This window comes from Falco biarmicus, chromosome 4, assembly GCF_023638135.1.
Source record: "Falco biarmicus isolate bFalBia1 chromosome 4, bFalBia1.pri, whole genome shotgun sequence".
Classification (NCBI taxonomy): Eukaryota; Metazoa; Chordata; class Aves; order Falconiformes; family Falconidae; genus Falco; species Falco biarmicus.
Window position 1 is genome coordinate 91,481,264 of NC_079291.1, and position 16,149 is coordinate 91,497,412.

At 41.2% G+C, this 16,149-nt stretch overlaps 1 protein-coding gene across 2 annotated transcripts in view; it reads right to left on the minus strand.

Moving 5' to 3' along the window:
* The window catches only part of LOC130148520 (contactin-4), a 339,116-nt gene that overhangs the window by 293,356 nt on the left and 29,611 nt on the right, over positions 1-16,149 (minus strand). For both annotated transcript variants that reach the window (XM_056337222.1, XM_056337218.1), the window contains exon 2: positions 6,723-6,767. The gene's annotated coding sequence lies outside the window, so the exon portion shown is untranslated. The remainder of the gene's footprint in view (positions 1-6,722; positions 6,768-16,149) is intronic.

Below are 16,149 nucleotides of genomic sequence, written 5' to 3' on the forward strand. Positions count from 1 at the left end.
GAGTTTTATGTGAAGAGGAATGAAAATAGTGGCTGTGAGTCTAAAGTGATAACTTCTAAAAGATTTAAAAGTGGCAAGGGAGCTGAAGTGATAAAAAAAGACCAGAAGGAATTACATACTGGAGACAAAAAATGAGTCATATTCTGATTCCTTCTTCATGCCACATGGTGTATCGAGGACAGCTGCCACTCAATAAGTACTGAAATAACATTTTACTAGAAAACTCTGAGCAGGGCAGTTGCACTACATCATTCCTACAGATCCCTTCCAAACTCTACCATTCCATGAAAACTAGACTTGCAACATGCTATACAAGAAGTTTTATGATTCAGAAAGAGTAAGATTATGAGAAATCGAAACAAAAGATGTGTTTCCAAGCACGGAGGCAAAGATGTTCTTCCTAAGATGGTATAAATAGGTGTGATGATCAGGTTGAATTAAGTAAAACAAAAAGATTTTATTTTCCTTCTCAAAGGGGATACTAATATAACTATGCTCCTAAGTAAAAGAAACTAAGACTCAGAATTCAAAAGAGACTTCAAAGTTCACCCTAAGGAACGTTCCTTTGTTTGGCAGACTGATCCACTGAAGCAATGCCTCAGTTTGCCAGAACACTGTTGTTGGAGCAAGGGATGCAAACATACACTTAAGACCAATATAGAAAAAAAACCAGATAGACCAGGCAAGCGTTTTTCAAGAAGACTAAGTCAAGCCGTTACACCTTTCTGCAGAATCATACAGATAGTATTTTATACTGATAACAATAAAAGGGTGATAGAACAGGTTCTAGTAAAGATAAGACTAAGTATTTTAATCTGCAAAGAAAATATTAATTTTAACTAAAGATTTCCTGAAGCACCTTAATTTCTAAGTTGTTTATTTCTTGGGAATTGAATAAAAAAAAAAAGAAAAAATGAAGTATGCCACAAAGAACCCTTAGGGATAGACAGGCTGTGATGTTTCATCCAGACATTTGTTTAGTTTGGGATTTCCTAATTCCTAGCCAGAGGTATCACTTTTGCAGTTTCAGAGTGCTCCAGCACCATGTATCTGAGCAAATATCTTTAGTATACTGGTGCAGCATCAAAACTGGCAGCAATCGTTTCATATTTCATAGTTTTAGCACCAAAAAACATCTTTGTGTTTGTTGACTTTAGCATTTTTTGCCTTATGAATATTGGGTTAAGGGGCATGTGACATGCAAAGTTGGTACACCTCATTTACATTTCTAAAGTAAATGTTTAATATTCCAGTATTCTGAAATTAATTTCCTAAATGTTAATTGATGCTATTGAAAATTGCTAAGGGCACATTCAAGGCATTTCAAACAATTAACACAAGATTTGATAGCAAAGCAGCCGTTTTGGTAATGGTCAAAACCACTGCCACATCTCGTCCCACCTGTAGGAAGAAACATTTACTTTTTGTGCTTAGTACAACTCTTGATTAACAATCTACTAGAGAAGTGTCAAATACGTGAAGACCAAGCAGCAGTCCAAACTCAACAGGCGCATTGGGAAAATGCACCTGTCAATAAATGGAGAATTCTGTCATTCCAGAATTCTCACTACAGCATTTTTCAGGAGCTCTACGCTCACCTAAGTAACCTTTGAGGCACCAGCCACCACGAGATACAGAATCATGCATTTACCATCTCAAACAGAAAATCCTACTGTGATTTTAATTGAATTACAGCAGGATTTTATTTTTTTTTATTTTTTTTTTTTGCAGAGCCTCTAGACTCTATTAGAATCAGATCTGGAGTTGGAAGGGACCTATAGGGATCACGAAATCCAACTCCCTGCTCCTCACAGGGCTACCTAATGCTTGCTTCCAGTGATACAGCAGTTTATTTCTCAGTACACTAATCCCTCCAGAAGACAGTTTCTCATTCCTTTTAAGTAGTGCTTCTGACAGCAGCTACCTATATCTTTGTTGTTTAAGGCTCTGCCTTTTTTATTAAATAGAAGTAGTTTATCTCAGACATACTTCTTTTGCTTTCAGCCTCTACCACTTGTACACCCATGAGCAGGCTCCATCTTCTAGCAGTTCAGGAGTTGTCCTCACAACGTACTGCTCCTCTACACCTGTAAGCTCACCTGATGACAGTGTTGCAGGAACTAAAACAAAAAAAAACAACATGGAGACAGAAGAAAGGAACCCTGAAGCCCAAAGGATAAGCAGCAGGCAGTGACACCCACCCACAAACATAAGCCAGCTGTGAAATGTATTTTCCAGATATTGTGAAGAACATGTTTATTCTGCTATTTACAGGGGACTCCAATAAAGCTGCCAACTGGTTATTTTAGTTGCTAACGTAAAGGGTGCAGAAAGTTCAATTAATAGGAAAAAAATGGCGAAGTAGGCAAAAGCAACTGCCAGGACGTGCCTCTACCCAAGCAGGAGCAGGGAGGTGTGTGCAACTGTCATTCAATAACGCCTTTGAACCAAGGTTGATGCATCTTGACCTGGCTGTTCAAGCAATGGCTTAAAACCTGATCAGTTTAGCAAGTCCTTATTGCAGTAATGAGCTCTTTAAAAATGCCAGAACAACTTCTTTTGACCATAATAATCCAACAGCTATTAGCTGTTTATCTCAGAAAATTAATCCTCAAAGGGTGACCCTCATGTCCAAAATATGCTCTCAGTCGTGAAGAATGATTGATAGATTATTCCAAGCCAGTCCACAGAAGCACTGTTAGTGGCTTTTAATCAAAGTTACTTTCCCCTTAATCAAAGGCTAATGCAACGTGAAATCCTTAAACATGGGCTGCACCATAAGATAAAGTTATCAACCTTGAAAAGGCTGGAAAATAGCAATTTGCACACACAAACACAAGATTCAGAACTACCATCATAACATGCATCATCAATCACAACCAACAGTGGCTTTAGCAGGACTATTTTCAGAGTATATTAAACTTCATGACATCTTAACCTTCTTGTAAGGCCAGGACCTCCTCTCAGTATCAAGCAAGAGCAGAAGGGCAGATTTGCTTCGTGCAGAAATATTCTTTCCATCAGGTTCTGCAGAGAAGAGCATTGCTGCCTTACCAGATGTTCGTTGGGTGTTATTTTCAGCTCCGCACACCCACTCAGGGATCACAGACAACACATCTTCACATACTCTGAAAGACAATACACCCTGAAAGCTCTGTACCAGCCAAGGGAAAGCTCCTTGTGGCACGGGGCACACCTTCGGGCTGCCAAGCCAGCCTGCCAGGGGAGAGCTGGGCAGGTGCCGTGACTTTTAACGGAACTATTACAACTTTTTCTCAAGTATCCAGTTGGTGCTTTTGTAGTCATCACGCTCTTATGAAGAAGAGTCAAGCCAGGAGTACTCCATCCTAAATATTACATAAGAAACAGGAGACATCTCAAGCAAAATGCTGCCCCTGAAATAATTGTAACTCCACTTATGTGTATCAAAAATTGTCATTTCATTCCACTGTAAAGTTACCAAATTATCTGAGGTGCAACGGCAAGGAAAGCAGAGACCACTCATTTTTCGAAAGATACCAATAAACCCACTGTAAAAATAGGAATTTTGCAAATTCAACTTTTTCCAATTCAGTTTTAATTGTTTGAGCTCTCCACACAGAGGGAAGCACTGGTGGCACGAGAAACCCAACGCATACAAGAAGCAGGTGTCCAAGGAGAGGGCTGGCAGGCACAGAGAGTGCCGAGGGGGAGAAAGGAACCAGGAGGGAAGGAAACCAGGAGGCCATAAGGGAGGAAAGGACACAGCAGATACTCAGGAGAGCATCAGGGAAAGAGTAAGGGGACTTGGTGGCAGACACCTGGCAATAAGGAGCCTAGGAAGGAGGACAGTTATTTTCCATGGACCTTGAGAAGCGGAGGGATGTCTGGAGATGACAATTCCCGTCTTTGAAGGAGTGCTGTAAGGTACATACAGTAAGACAATATCCAAGTAATCCTCTTCCACACCGACCCGCAGTGCTTCCACCCAAGAAAGTTTCCACCTGGAAGGGGTGGCACTTCTCCAGATCCCAGCAGCCAACAGGTAACAAGACACAAACACTCACACACCAAGCAAGGGGGATGCTACCGCTTCGGTGCTGGATGCCAGTGGGGGAAGAACAACCCTACAGTTTCAAACCACGCCACAACTAACTGCTATTCAGACTATGAGGCAGAAAGCATATTCCTTACTATTTCCTTTCTTAGAGCTATTACCCAGCACATTCAGTATTCCTACACAGGCAAGGACATTTCTCCAACACAACGCTACGCTGTGTCTGCTGGTAATATTTCTAATTAAAATTACACTGTAAGCCTGGTTGTTGAATACAATGCACAGATGCCACAAGCTAAGACGACTGTTAGCCTGTAACTGTTTTAATTAGCTTGACAGGTAATAAAGTAGAATTTTATAATTATACTATTACAATGCACAAACGTTTCCTTTCAAATCTGTACTTACTGAGTCACTTAGGTAAGCAACAGCCAGTTTTGGCTCACCAGACCAGAAGCAAAACCGCAAATTTGCCTTGCTTATGGCTTGGCAAGGACCACATGCTGCTCAGGACTGTGGGTTAGCAAATCCTCCCCTCCCTTAGAAATGCAATGTGTATAAAACATAAAAATTGCAGTCCCCATCATAGTATTTTTGTTGAGCGTAACACATGTGACCCCTCCAATTTCCTAAAAAATTGTGTTGTGCTCACTTCTTTGGAAGCACAATGCTGGATCTCAAGGTATGCTGCTAGCCCTGCCAGCAAGGGGCGAATTTTAGACACAGTTTGCACAAGCTCTCTGCTCAGGACATCTCAGAGCTTAGATCAGACTGCTATTCTGCCTCCCCCTTCCCACAGAAGGCAGCTCTGGCTTAGGGTCCCATTATCAGACCTAAACATCACACGTTGCATCACTGAACTTTTAAGCATCCGTAATATTTGCCGAGCACTTCTCCACACTCAGCTTTTTTTTTTTTTTTCATCACCACTTCACTACAAACACCACACAGGTTATATATCACAGAACTGAGGCATTTAACACAAATTCTAATCACATTCTTGCTAATGAGAAGTGTTTACCAAATAGTTATGTTGTTCTGTAAACAGAAAGCAATTTCCATTCTTCTGTCTATAGTGGTGTCAGTATGTGCAAGCCATTACTACTGTGCATATAGCTGTCTACTCCAGTCGTTCACACTTGCTATCAAACTGGCATTCAAGGATTTGGAATGCAGAACACAAGCCTGCAGCCTAAAAATAATATCCTGAAATTTGATCCTGCACTTCTTATTCAGGCTCAATTAATCAAGGTTGCCTAACTCTTCAGAAGTACTTTTCATCAGCAAGATTGAAAACACTTTCCAAATGAAATGGGTATCAGTATCTCCTTTTTACTATGGGGAACCTGAAAATGAGATTTCACCTGAGAAAGGGCTTTGAGGCTAATTTAGGAGTATTGTCCAAAGGGATGAGGAGTCCATTATTCAAAGTTATCTTTTATATTAAGAAATAAGCTTTTCCTTTCAGACTACTAGCAAGTGATACATCACAGAATTTATCATACTGTCTTTGAAAACCTCACACAAAGATAGCTTTGCAAATTTCAGAAGGCCCAGGCTGAATAAAAATATGTTATTTGATCTACAGCAGTAATTCAGTTTTCATTGTAAACACCACCAAGGACTAAGGAGAAACTTCCTAATCACTCAAAAAAAACAAATTAAGAGATTAAATATTTTGATCAGAAGGCATCTGTAACATCTCTGAACAGATAGGACAACAATGCCTAAAACTACGAAGGAAAACCACATATTTTAAAAAAATATTTCATTGTAAGCTCTGGAAAGTTGTTTGGTTTTTTTTTTCCTCCTTTGGAGATAGCAATTCATACTTAAAAGCATGTTGTTGTTTGATAGCAGTTTTATCCGTGGATATTGGCTACATGGAAGCCAAGCTTGGCAGGGCAGTTCTGGACAGGGCAAAATCAAGGTAGTAGGGATGCAAAGGAGGGCACAGCCTTCTGTTCTTGGCTGGACCAGAGCTGACCACTCCACAGAGCAACTTATTTCACACTTAAATTTGTGTTTTGTACTTGATACTGTTCCAGGGGTTGAGGGGGAAAAAAAACACCAAAACAATAACTACCACATAAAAACACCCACAAGATGATTTCAGCTTATATAGGACAAAACCCACCTTTCAACTAAGAATATTGATTCCATTAAGAAAATCTGAGTTTCAGAGTGACACAGGTTTGTTTGGCCAATTCAGCTATACAGTCAATCATTCAATGATTACGCAAACACCAATTTTGAAAGCCTCTTCACAAGGAAAATAAAAGCCTAACCAGAAGAAAACCACTATTGGTAACAAGATATCAATATCCTTCTGTAAGAAGTTCAATCTTCATATCACATACATTCTTTTAAACAAGGGTACATTTACAAAAATAGTTTTCTGAAGTTTGTCTTGTTTAAAGGCAAGCTGTTCCATATCCTCCATAAACCTTCCGATGTGGAATTGGATAAATGCAAGATATACACCCTAAAGAACTTAAACGCAGACTTTTCATACTTTTTTTTTTTAAAAAAAAGGTACACAAAACCCACTGATAGTGTACTGAGAAATTAAGGGGCAGATTCTTCAGTCCAAAGCACAAGCAATGCAAAGATTTTGACATTCAATGCAATGATATTAAGAAGAGAAATCACCAACAAATCAAAATTAGTATTGAAGTACTATTACCTTCTCCAGTGCATGATATGTAGACTTCAGTCAGATTTCCAATACCTGAAAAATAGAAATTCACATGAAAAGTCATTTCTACTGAAACTGATACTCAAGTCATTCTTATATGCATCAACTTATCTTGAAGAGAAAGAAGCTCTTTGATTATTTTTAGTTTTCTATTTTCATAGTACCACAAGATAAAAGCAGGAAACTGGTCAGACACTCTGTGAATCAAGCAGTAGAAAAATTCTGCAGTTCCCCCCAAGTCCACCAAGGTCTCCCTGCCTGCGGCCCCTGCCAGGATGCACCAGTCACCAGCCCCTGCTCCAGACGCTGCACTACCCTCCAGCTTCTCCACCTGGCACTACCTGAAACTTATTTTTTCAACTCTGACTTCACTAAGGTTTGAAATTCCTCTGGCTCCTAAAGGCTTTCGCAGTGAATCCCCATCTTCTCCCACAGCTCAAACGCTCTCAGTCTCCCAAAGCTGGCACAACCCCCCAGCTCCCCCCATTGCTGCTAATTCAAGGCTACCTCCAGCTGACTACAAACCAACCCAAATCCCAAAAAAAGGGCTGAAGCACAGCTGTTTCCCAAGGCAGTCCAGTATATCTAAACTACTCATTGATCAGATTTTGAAAAGGAGAAAAACAACGGGAAACCTGTTTAATAGGTATTTTTAATCAGATAGTGTCACATGTTCAGTAGCTGGCTATGGGACACCAAGTACATATGGTAGATGCAGAAGATACATGACACACGTATGAAATGAGAACTGGGTGCGCGCTGTAAGGCAGCAAACATGCCAAGAAATACAATCAACACATCCCAGACGGCACAAAAAAATAAAAGTCTGACATTTTGGCCTAAAGATAAACATTGGTCATCATTTTTCAACTGAAGGGCTGTCGGCTGTGTTGTAACTTGAGGTGCGGTTACCACTAGAGCCAGAGAACCCCTCCTGCTCCTGTTCAAGTGTGCAACACAGGCAATACTCAAGTCCCTGAGAATACAAAAGGCTTCTACACCACATGCTCTCACCAGTTCTGCTGTGGGAGATTTTATGCCAAGGAATTACGTTACTGGTCATCTACAGGCATATGATGGCTTCATTTACCAAGGACGTACCACTCACAAGCAATCAGCAGCTGCCAGGAAGGACCTGGCAGGACATTTCTCAGCCTGCACTTCAGAGTGACACGAAGCAAAAGGAGTCACAGGCTGGCCCGTCCGTGGTTTTGCACAGCACTGCTTGCCACCCGCGTTTGCCGGAGAGAAGAGCTCCCTCCCAGTTCAAGAGACCTGATGGGCAACTGGCTGGGATCTGGCGCCAGTGCTGAGCATGGGCAAGCTCACTGCTAGAGGAACAGGCTCCGAGGAAGGCAGAGCCAGATGGAGCACCACCAAAGTGAGCACAACACTGGGTAGAGCGGATAAATATTTGACATACAGAGCTACGCTAATTAGACATCAAGAAGAAATGAAGGGTTTCATACCAATCAAAATATTACTCTATTTACTGTAACTGCTTGACTTATCGCTTCAGTCATAGAAAGTTTAGGAGAACAACTTGCACAAGTTAAGAAACGCTCCAACGCCAACATCGCTGCATATTTTTAAGACACCTACAAATCCATCCCTTGCTGCTGAAAACAAAGAAAAGCTCCCCAGTTTTTTACTTGGAAAACTCTGATCTTCTCTGTACTTGCCAATCCATCCCTGACAGACCCCTGAGCTTGCGTGGGCAAAGAGGGCAGAGAGCCAAAGCAGAAGGGAGGTTTCTTACACAACACCCACCACACAACCTTCAGCACTGCATCTGGGTTGGGTTTGGGTTTGTTGGTTTTTTTAAATCCCCATCATGCTGGAGTGCGTAATTGAGCTAGGTTGGAGGGGTTTTTTTGGCACATGTGGGAGACACTGGATCAAATCTTCCTTTTTCTCCTCCCCCACAATCCCAGCAGACGCACTTACTACTGAGCCTATTCCTGCTTTCTTCTGTTGGAGCTGCTCACATCGGTTAGATACTCACACAAGCAGGATATCTTCCCATGTGCCCATTGAGTGCTTTGGATACTGAATAATTTGGGGGTAGAAGTAACAGATGACTGGTTAAAAAAAACAGCTCTCCATTATGACTTCTCTCTACTTAACAGATCAAACCAGCAGCATGCACCTACTCAAATCCTTCAGAAATTTCAGCTTCCAACAACAGAAACACTTCTGTGGGCAATTTCTTAAAACACTTTGCACTGGCAGAGATATTGATTTAAACCGGGGAACAGGCAAATTCAGAATGTTTTACTTTCAGTACAGTATTTCATCCCATAACAACTGCAAAAGGCTGAACATCGCTGCTCTTAGTCAGGTGTTCCAGATGGTGATTAAAGTAATTGTACATTATCCTCACAAGCAGCACTGAGCCTGGACTTTCAAGCTTGAAAACCTAAGGCATTTAAATTACACGGCCCCCAAGCATTCAGCAGTGCCCAAGCAATTTTGCTAAATAACAAAAAAAAAAACCCATAGCCTGGAGGATTTGGCCATAGCTTCCAATCAATTCAAACACACACCTTATCCCAAGCGAAGAACAGACTGGAACAGGTACTGAGGGAAGCAGACAGTGCTCTCTCCCCTAGGTGACACTATGGAAGACAGCACACTAAAACCTGAATTTAGCAGCTTCAGTATTTTCTGCATCCCTTGTCAACAGAAGGCTTTGAAAATAAAACTTCATAACACAGATATGAAGTTGTCTCCAAAGGAAAAGGCAACAACACTCTTTTAATGTGGCTCCCCAGTCACCACTTCAGTTGTTCTCAAAGCTGTAGCTTCCAAGAAACCTAAAAAGAAATTCAGGTTTGTGCAACCCTCACTTCATGTAGAGGCACAGCACATACTTCAAGGAAAAAAATCACTTAATGATGGAAAATAAAAACAGAGAAGCACCACTTCATTTCACAGAAATACAGTGTAATTGCACCAAAAAAAAAAAAAAAAAAAATCTACTTTCCAGGTGGAGGCAGTTCTTTGGGAGCTGGCAACAGGACGCACTGATGAGAGCCTGAAGCGCTGTTCTCTCGTCTGCTGCCAGCAGAAATCCGCATGCTACGTTCCAAATTTATATTGACACACTAATGCAGACCAAGCTGAGAGAAGCTATCCCACAGAAAGCTGAGGTGCATTTCCCACCTGGAAGTTTATTAGTATAATACGTAAATGCTGACAGTTCCTAATGCATCTTTCCTCAGAGCACTTACGCGAGGTAAGACTGCAGAGTAAGGGTGATGGCATTTCTCTATGGAAGGAAATCAAGCCTGGTTCACGGCAGGAATGTTACTGATGCATCAGGCTCTGAATCCCCTAGCCAAAAATTTCCCTTGGTCACACACAACAACTAATTTGCTGATGCTTTTTCATCTTTTTACTGTCTCTAGCTCTATTCTGGGCTTAGGTTTATTGAACTAGCTTACTCCAGCACTCTCCTGTATTGCCTGCCAAACCACAGCCTAGTCTTGTCCTATCTTCCAAATCCCATTTTCAAGAAAGCTTAAATAAGGAAACCATGAGACTTTGCATCTGTGCTTCACTCCAGAAGCCCTCAGACTGCAGGTCTGTATCTGAAACCCCCTATATAGCATTTAAGAGCTTTCTCCACTTCTGTTTTCCAATATGAACTTGATACCCTTCAAACATTTCACTTTCTATAAATGCAATATTCTTCCAAAAAAGCTAAGACATAGGAGAACCACAAGCCTGCTATCCTGTAGGCTTATTAACACAGGCTTATTTAATAACCAAGTGCATCTGAACCTGCTCTTCCTTATTTTCATTCCCAGCAGTCCCACCAACCTTCACTAGGAAAGATGTTCCCTGCAACTGTTCCTATTGCTGTCCCTATTCCTGCTCCTGGAGGACATTTCTCAGAGCAAAGCCCCCCCACACACACACACACCTCTTCCACCTTCTCAAAAACAGCCAGAGGAGACCAACTCGGATGTATCGCCCAGCTTTACTACCTATATCAACAGACCACCAGCAAGTGGTCCAGCCAAGGTGGCACTGGGCATCAGCCACATCCTTTCCTTGCACCAGGCACACGTCTCGCACGATTTATCTAGCATCATGTACCAGCTGCAGCAGAGACATAGCGCAGCCCTTCTTCAGTCGCGTTCGAACCCTTGGCTTGCCTCCTGTTTGTGAATTCAAACATTGTTATTAACACAACAGATTGATTATGGGAGCTAAACTGAAAAGGCAGTTTTCTGAAGCTGAAATATAAATCCAGTGCACATTTGTCACAGAAGTATTTCCTGCGCTTTTAAACGTTGTTTAGTGAGTCAGCCAAAAGCGTTTTGCAAGTGTAATCTATTTCATGGAGGAAAAACCCAAAAAGCCTAATCACCATTATAGCTCTCCCAGGGTTTGATAGGTTTAACTTCAAAGTAAAATGCTATGAAAACAGAGATCCCATGTGGTTTATCCCAACACAAAAAAAAGTGAAAATTAAATATTTCAAAGTGTTATTTTGAGGTAGCAAAATGCCTTGGTCTCATCAAGTGGGGATGAGCATTACACATTCATATTGGATTTTTAGGCTTTACAATGCCACTTGTTTGGTGTCATTTTCTTCTACAAATGAAGAGAACATTGACCTGCATGATGCATATTGATAGTAAATCTTTAGACACCAGAATTCTTTGGAGAGATTGTCAGATCTTGAAGTGATTCACCAGCTGGTTCATAAATTGAACCTGTAAGCTACATAACCTTTAAAATTGTCTTCTATTACTTAAAATGGGCTTCCCTGCCCTGTAGGAACAGGCGCGGAGCAACTGCTTACTGACTATGCAGGGAAGAGGCACCTGTTTGGAAGATGTTCTTCAAAGCTATTTTCCCAAAGAGATCCAGGTGAAGTGTGCATCTATCAGTAGAAAGCCCGGAATAACTACAGCAGGTGGCACTCGGAGAGGATGACGTGTTCATCACCTTTCTACTTTAAACACAAAGTAATGAAATGCATTAAATTGCTTTGCATTGTCTATGAGTGATATTCTAGTCTCTCTGAACTGCTGATTAAGAGATCCTTCACTCATTTGCATATAGTGCATCAACCTAGCCACTTACCAAAGGTTATTTTAACTGAACATGTCAGGCTTTGATGACACAAAGGGAAAATTCACTTCAGAGAGGGTCAGGTTTTTTTGCATGTTTTTTTTCATTACCAAGATTTAACAACATCACTGCAGCCTGTTTTCCAAGCCACAGACGGGGATGGGTTGTACCAGCTCCTCACTAAGGAAACTATCACATTTTATCCACCATCACCCCAAGCTGCAGGTTTATAATCTTCCTAATTTTTAATGAGATCTCAAGAGCCCCTGCAGTAGCTCTACTGCCGTAGAAGACCCAAGTTTAGCTCCTTCTCCCCAGGGAATGGAGGTTGCACGAGCTCTCCAGACCATCCCCAGCCCATGAGCCACTCTGCTGGCTGCTGACTCCCAGAAGAGTCCATGAGTCCACCACAGCTTCACAAAAACCAGATGGGATCTTTCAACATTTCTGTGCTTTCTTTTCAAGTTTCTACTTGGCCCAACGCCTGCCTCAGCTGAAGGACACGGCACAAAGGATATTGTTCAATGTCACATCTGAGCGATTCTTTGCGTGAAAGAACAAGCAGAAGTTAACAGGCTATACCTACCAGGGAAAGGAGGAGACCATTAGTTCCCCTTCATTTCTTGTTCCTATCACTCTCTCATATTAAATCTTTTCTTACTGAGATTGAAGTGCCAGAAGCAAAAATTATAAGTGATCAGAGTATCTCTAATCATTTGTAACCAATCACAAAATACCAAACAAGAAAGGTCAGCTATAGAGAAAATAATCAGGTACTAAGTAATTAGTGTCTACACAACTTGTAATAATTAGCAACCTTGACAGTTAATTTCACATTTTACCATTCAGTTTTTATTTGAGGTGACAATTTAGTGCTTATTTGCAAGCTAAGGTATGTATTCGCATAGTCCCCTGATTGCTGTAAACGAAGGCCTTAAATATTTACTGCTGGTAAAAACATTTTAAACTTTTAGCGAGATTATCTTCCAATACTCAGCAGTGAGAGTTTTATGACCTTCTGTGTTGAGGAATAATCTTCTGCAACTAGATAAAATGGATGTACGCCCACAGTCCATACTTGCTAGAGCTGCAGCTCCATCACCATTAAACTGTTTGTTTTTCTTTTTAATTTGTTCCTTGTCCTTGTAAACCAGAAGACATTTCAGATCGCCCACATACTCCCTCAGCACCACATTCTCCAAAAAACCAAGGTCTTTTGCTTTCTAAGCCAGTTTCTCTTAAAAGTCGCTACGTTACATAACTGGGTCACGCAGCGCGGCGATACATGAAGCCTGCAGAAGGTTTTGAAGTTAAACACGTCCACACCAACCCCAGAACAGACACCTCCTGGTGCTCACCCCCATTACTTTACACAAAAAAGCAACAGCATAAAGATAGTTGGCTTTATATGGATCTATTCAACCAACACAGATCAAGGTCCAATGAACAGAAGATGCAACAGTGACACCACCAAAAAATAAAAAGTAGAATCAAGGCTGCAACATTGAACTAGAAAGTTCCTAATGGCCTTATCACAAACTGTAGCGTGTTTGGTGCCACCAGGGTGAGCCTGCTCATCTCAAGGGTGCCTCAATGTAACAAGTTGAGTGTTTGGGGTTTTTTTATTATTAATCCTATTGCTCTCTGAAGTCTTGGGGAACAAAGAGGTGGATTTGAAGTTTCAATAGTCCGTGCACCATTGTATTTCCATTTATTCACATTCCGAATATCAGCAGAGGGATATCAGCAGGCTGCTCCTGCTCTTGGAGGCTCACCGACAGCCCAGGCTGAAGCCAGGAGAGCAGGCGCCTTGCTGGAAGAGCAGCGCTCCGCTCCGTGGAGAGGCAGCGGATAACCAAGGGAACACCTCTATGTCTAACGCCTGGAGAAAAACCTCTTGTTTTTTTAAAGTGCTGAATTGTAACTAAACACAACTGTTGCATAATCAATCTCCAAGACAATCAATTTAGCAAGTCCTGGATGCCACCAGGGAAAGCTAGAAGCAATACCCACAAAAGCCACCTTGACCTTAACAGCCAGCTAAAAAAGGTGCTTATATACAGTATTTTGAGAATTGGAAACCAATACATGAACTGCCAACCGTTTGCAGTCTTAATATTCAGCAGAGAACTATATAAAAAAAATATTTTTACCTTATCCAGTCTGCTCTAAGCAGGGCACGGCAAGGAAAGCAAGTAAGTGCAATAAAATTAATAGTACACACGGCAACAGCGAAAGCCTCACTAAAACTTCCCAAGTGCAGAAGAATGTCATTAGCAACTCGGGTACAATAAATGTCACTTCCCTGGAAACAGCATTCAGGATTTCTTGTTCAGAGTAATTCCATCACTAATCAGAAACCCATGTTATGAAATTATATCTCAGTCAGACATTTCCTCCAAAGGATTCATAAAATACCTGAAAATAATGAAGAACTGATAACAAACCACAATCTTTAGTTTTCCAAGTTCCTTCTAATTTATCCATTTATAGATGACGCTAATTAATACATCCAAAACTCTCAGTATTTAGTAGCAGCACACAGCAAAGCAAGGCAAGTACAAGCCAAAAACGAGAGAGCAGGAGCAAAACCAGAAAGGCTGATAGAAGTAACAGAGCAAAACCTTTACATTTGAAATAAGCCAAAGGAGTACGTGCCACACAAGCGGCAGAGATGAGACTGTCCCTCATCTGTGACAACTGAAGGCAGTACATAAAGACAAAAGTCCAGGAAATCCATTTATTTAGTGCCATCTAGTTAATGCACAAATTGCATGCTTATTTTTATACCTTTAAAAAAATAAGTCCTGAACAATAAGACTAAAATACTTTGAAGCAAGAGATGTTTAAGTGAAGGCCCACATACACGTACCACCTACAACCAGCACCCCCTCTAAATACCACCTGTAAAATCAGAGGAGCTTAACACACAGTAGCAAATTGCTTCCTTCAGATTTCAACTAATTTTGTAACTGGTTTTTTTTTCTAAATCTAAACAGAAACACTAACAGACCTCAAGTATTTTTCATCCAGCAGGCAGGCTACCTCTTTCTCTTTACAATTCCTACTCTGCAGCAATACCCTGCAACAGAACTGGGGAATATTTTATCAATTTATTCTCTTAGAGTCACTAGGTTATGACTGGGAGAGGGGGGAGGAATCTGTTGCAATGTAATCTATCCACATTCAGAAGCACAGAAAGCTATTAGTCTGCGTCCTAGTGATACCAAGCCCTTTTCATACAAACAGTAGAACAAGCTAAGCTACCCAGCCTTGACATCTGTCAAAACAGAACAGGTCTCAAGTAGTAATTTATATGGGTAGCTTTTTTCCTCCTTTCCTTCCAGTAGTTCAATTATTGCAGCAGCATCATGAATAAGTGGTATTATTTTCAGGGAAAATTAGAGGAAAAGAAAAGGAAATATAATAAGCATAGGATTTGCCAAAATCCTTTTTTTTTTTTAATATATATATAAATTACTCCCCTTCATTGTATTCTACTTTTGCGAACATATCGGTTCAACAATTTCCTCCTGTTTCAGATTCATCAATTTGCCGTGATGTCTTCTCCATTATTCAGTCCTATTCATCTTAATCACACAATTAGTTTGCCTACATTAATAGATGTACAGGATGCACACAAAAAAAAAACCCCAACGATGCAGCTCTCAGTCCTTACGCCTACACCCTAGGTAATCTTAAAGTATTAATGAATTTAGCTATAAAAATTAGCATGTCAGCACTCAGTCATGTCATTGTGGAGCACAGTCATGCCTTCAGGCTGTGGTTTTACACACGGATAATTTGTGTTATCTTAAAAAGCAGGCCACGTTTGTTTATACAGCCAGTGGTCCACGTAGCATCAGCCAAGCACACACAACATCATCTTCCACAGGTATTAAAGCTGGTGCAGGTGGGGAAGTTCTTCGCTTGTTTTGGTCATGGTACCATCCTAAGTGCCAGGGAACATAAAGCCCAGTATTTTTCAATTAGCAGCTGGGTTCTTTCCTGCCCTTAGTAACAGGTACTCCTGCCTTGATCCTTTGGCACCTGAGACAAACTCTAGCAAGAGCTAAGGCCACACGCAGTACCAGGAGCACACTAATAGCAACATGCTTCTCAAAGGCTAAGACTCCCAGCGGCTTCATTCTGCTGGGGCAATGGTCTCTTAAGCTGATGCAGCCCACAGGGCAGAGGGATCAAAGGAGAGGAGCAGGGCTGGAAGCCACAGCTGGACCTGCTCGAGGATCACAAATAACACCCCCAAAACCCTGTTTATGAAGGTCAGGACTGGGACTTGGCAACCATGAATCCCACAAGCCAGGAT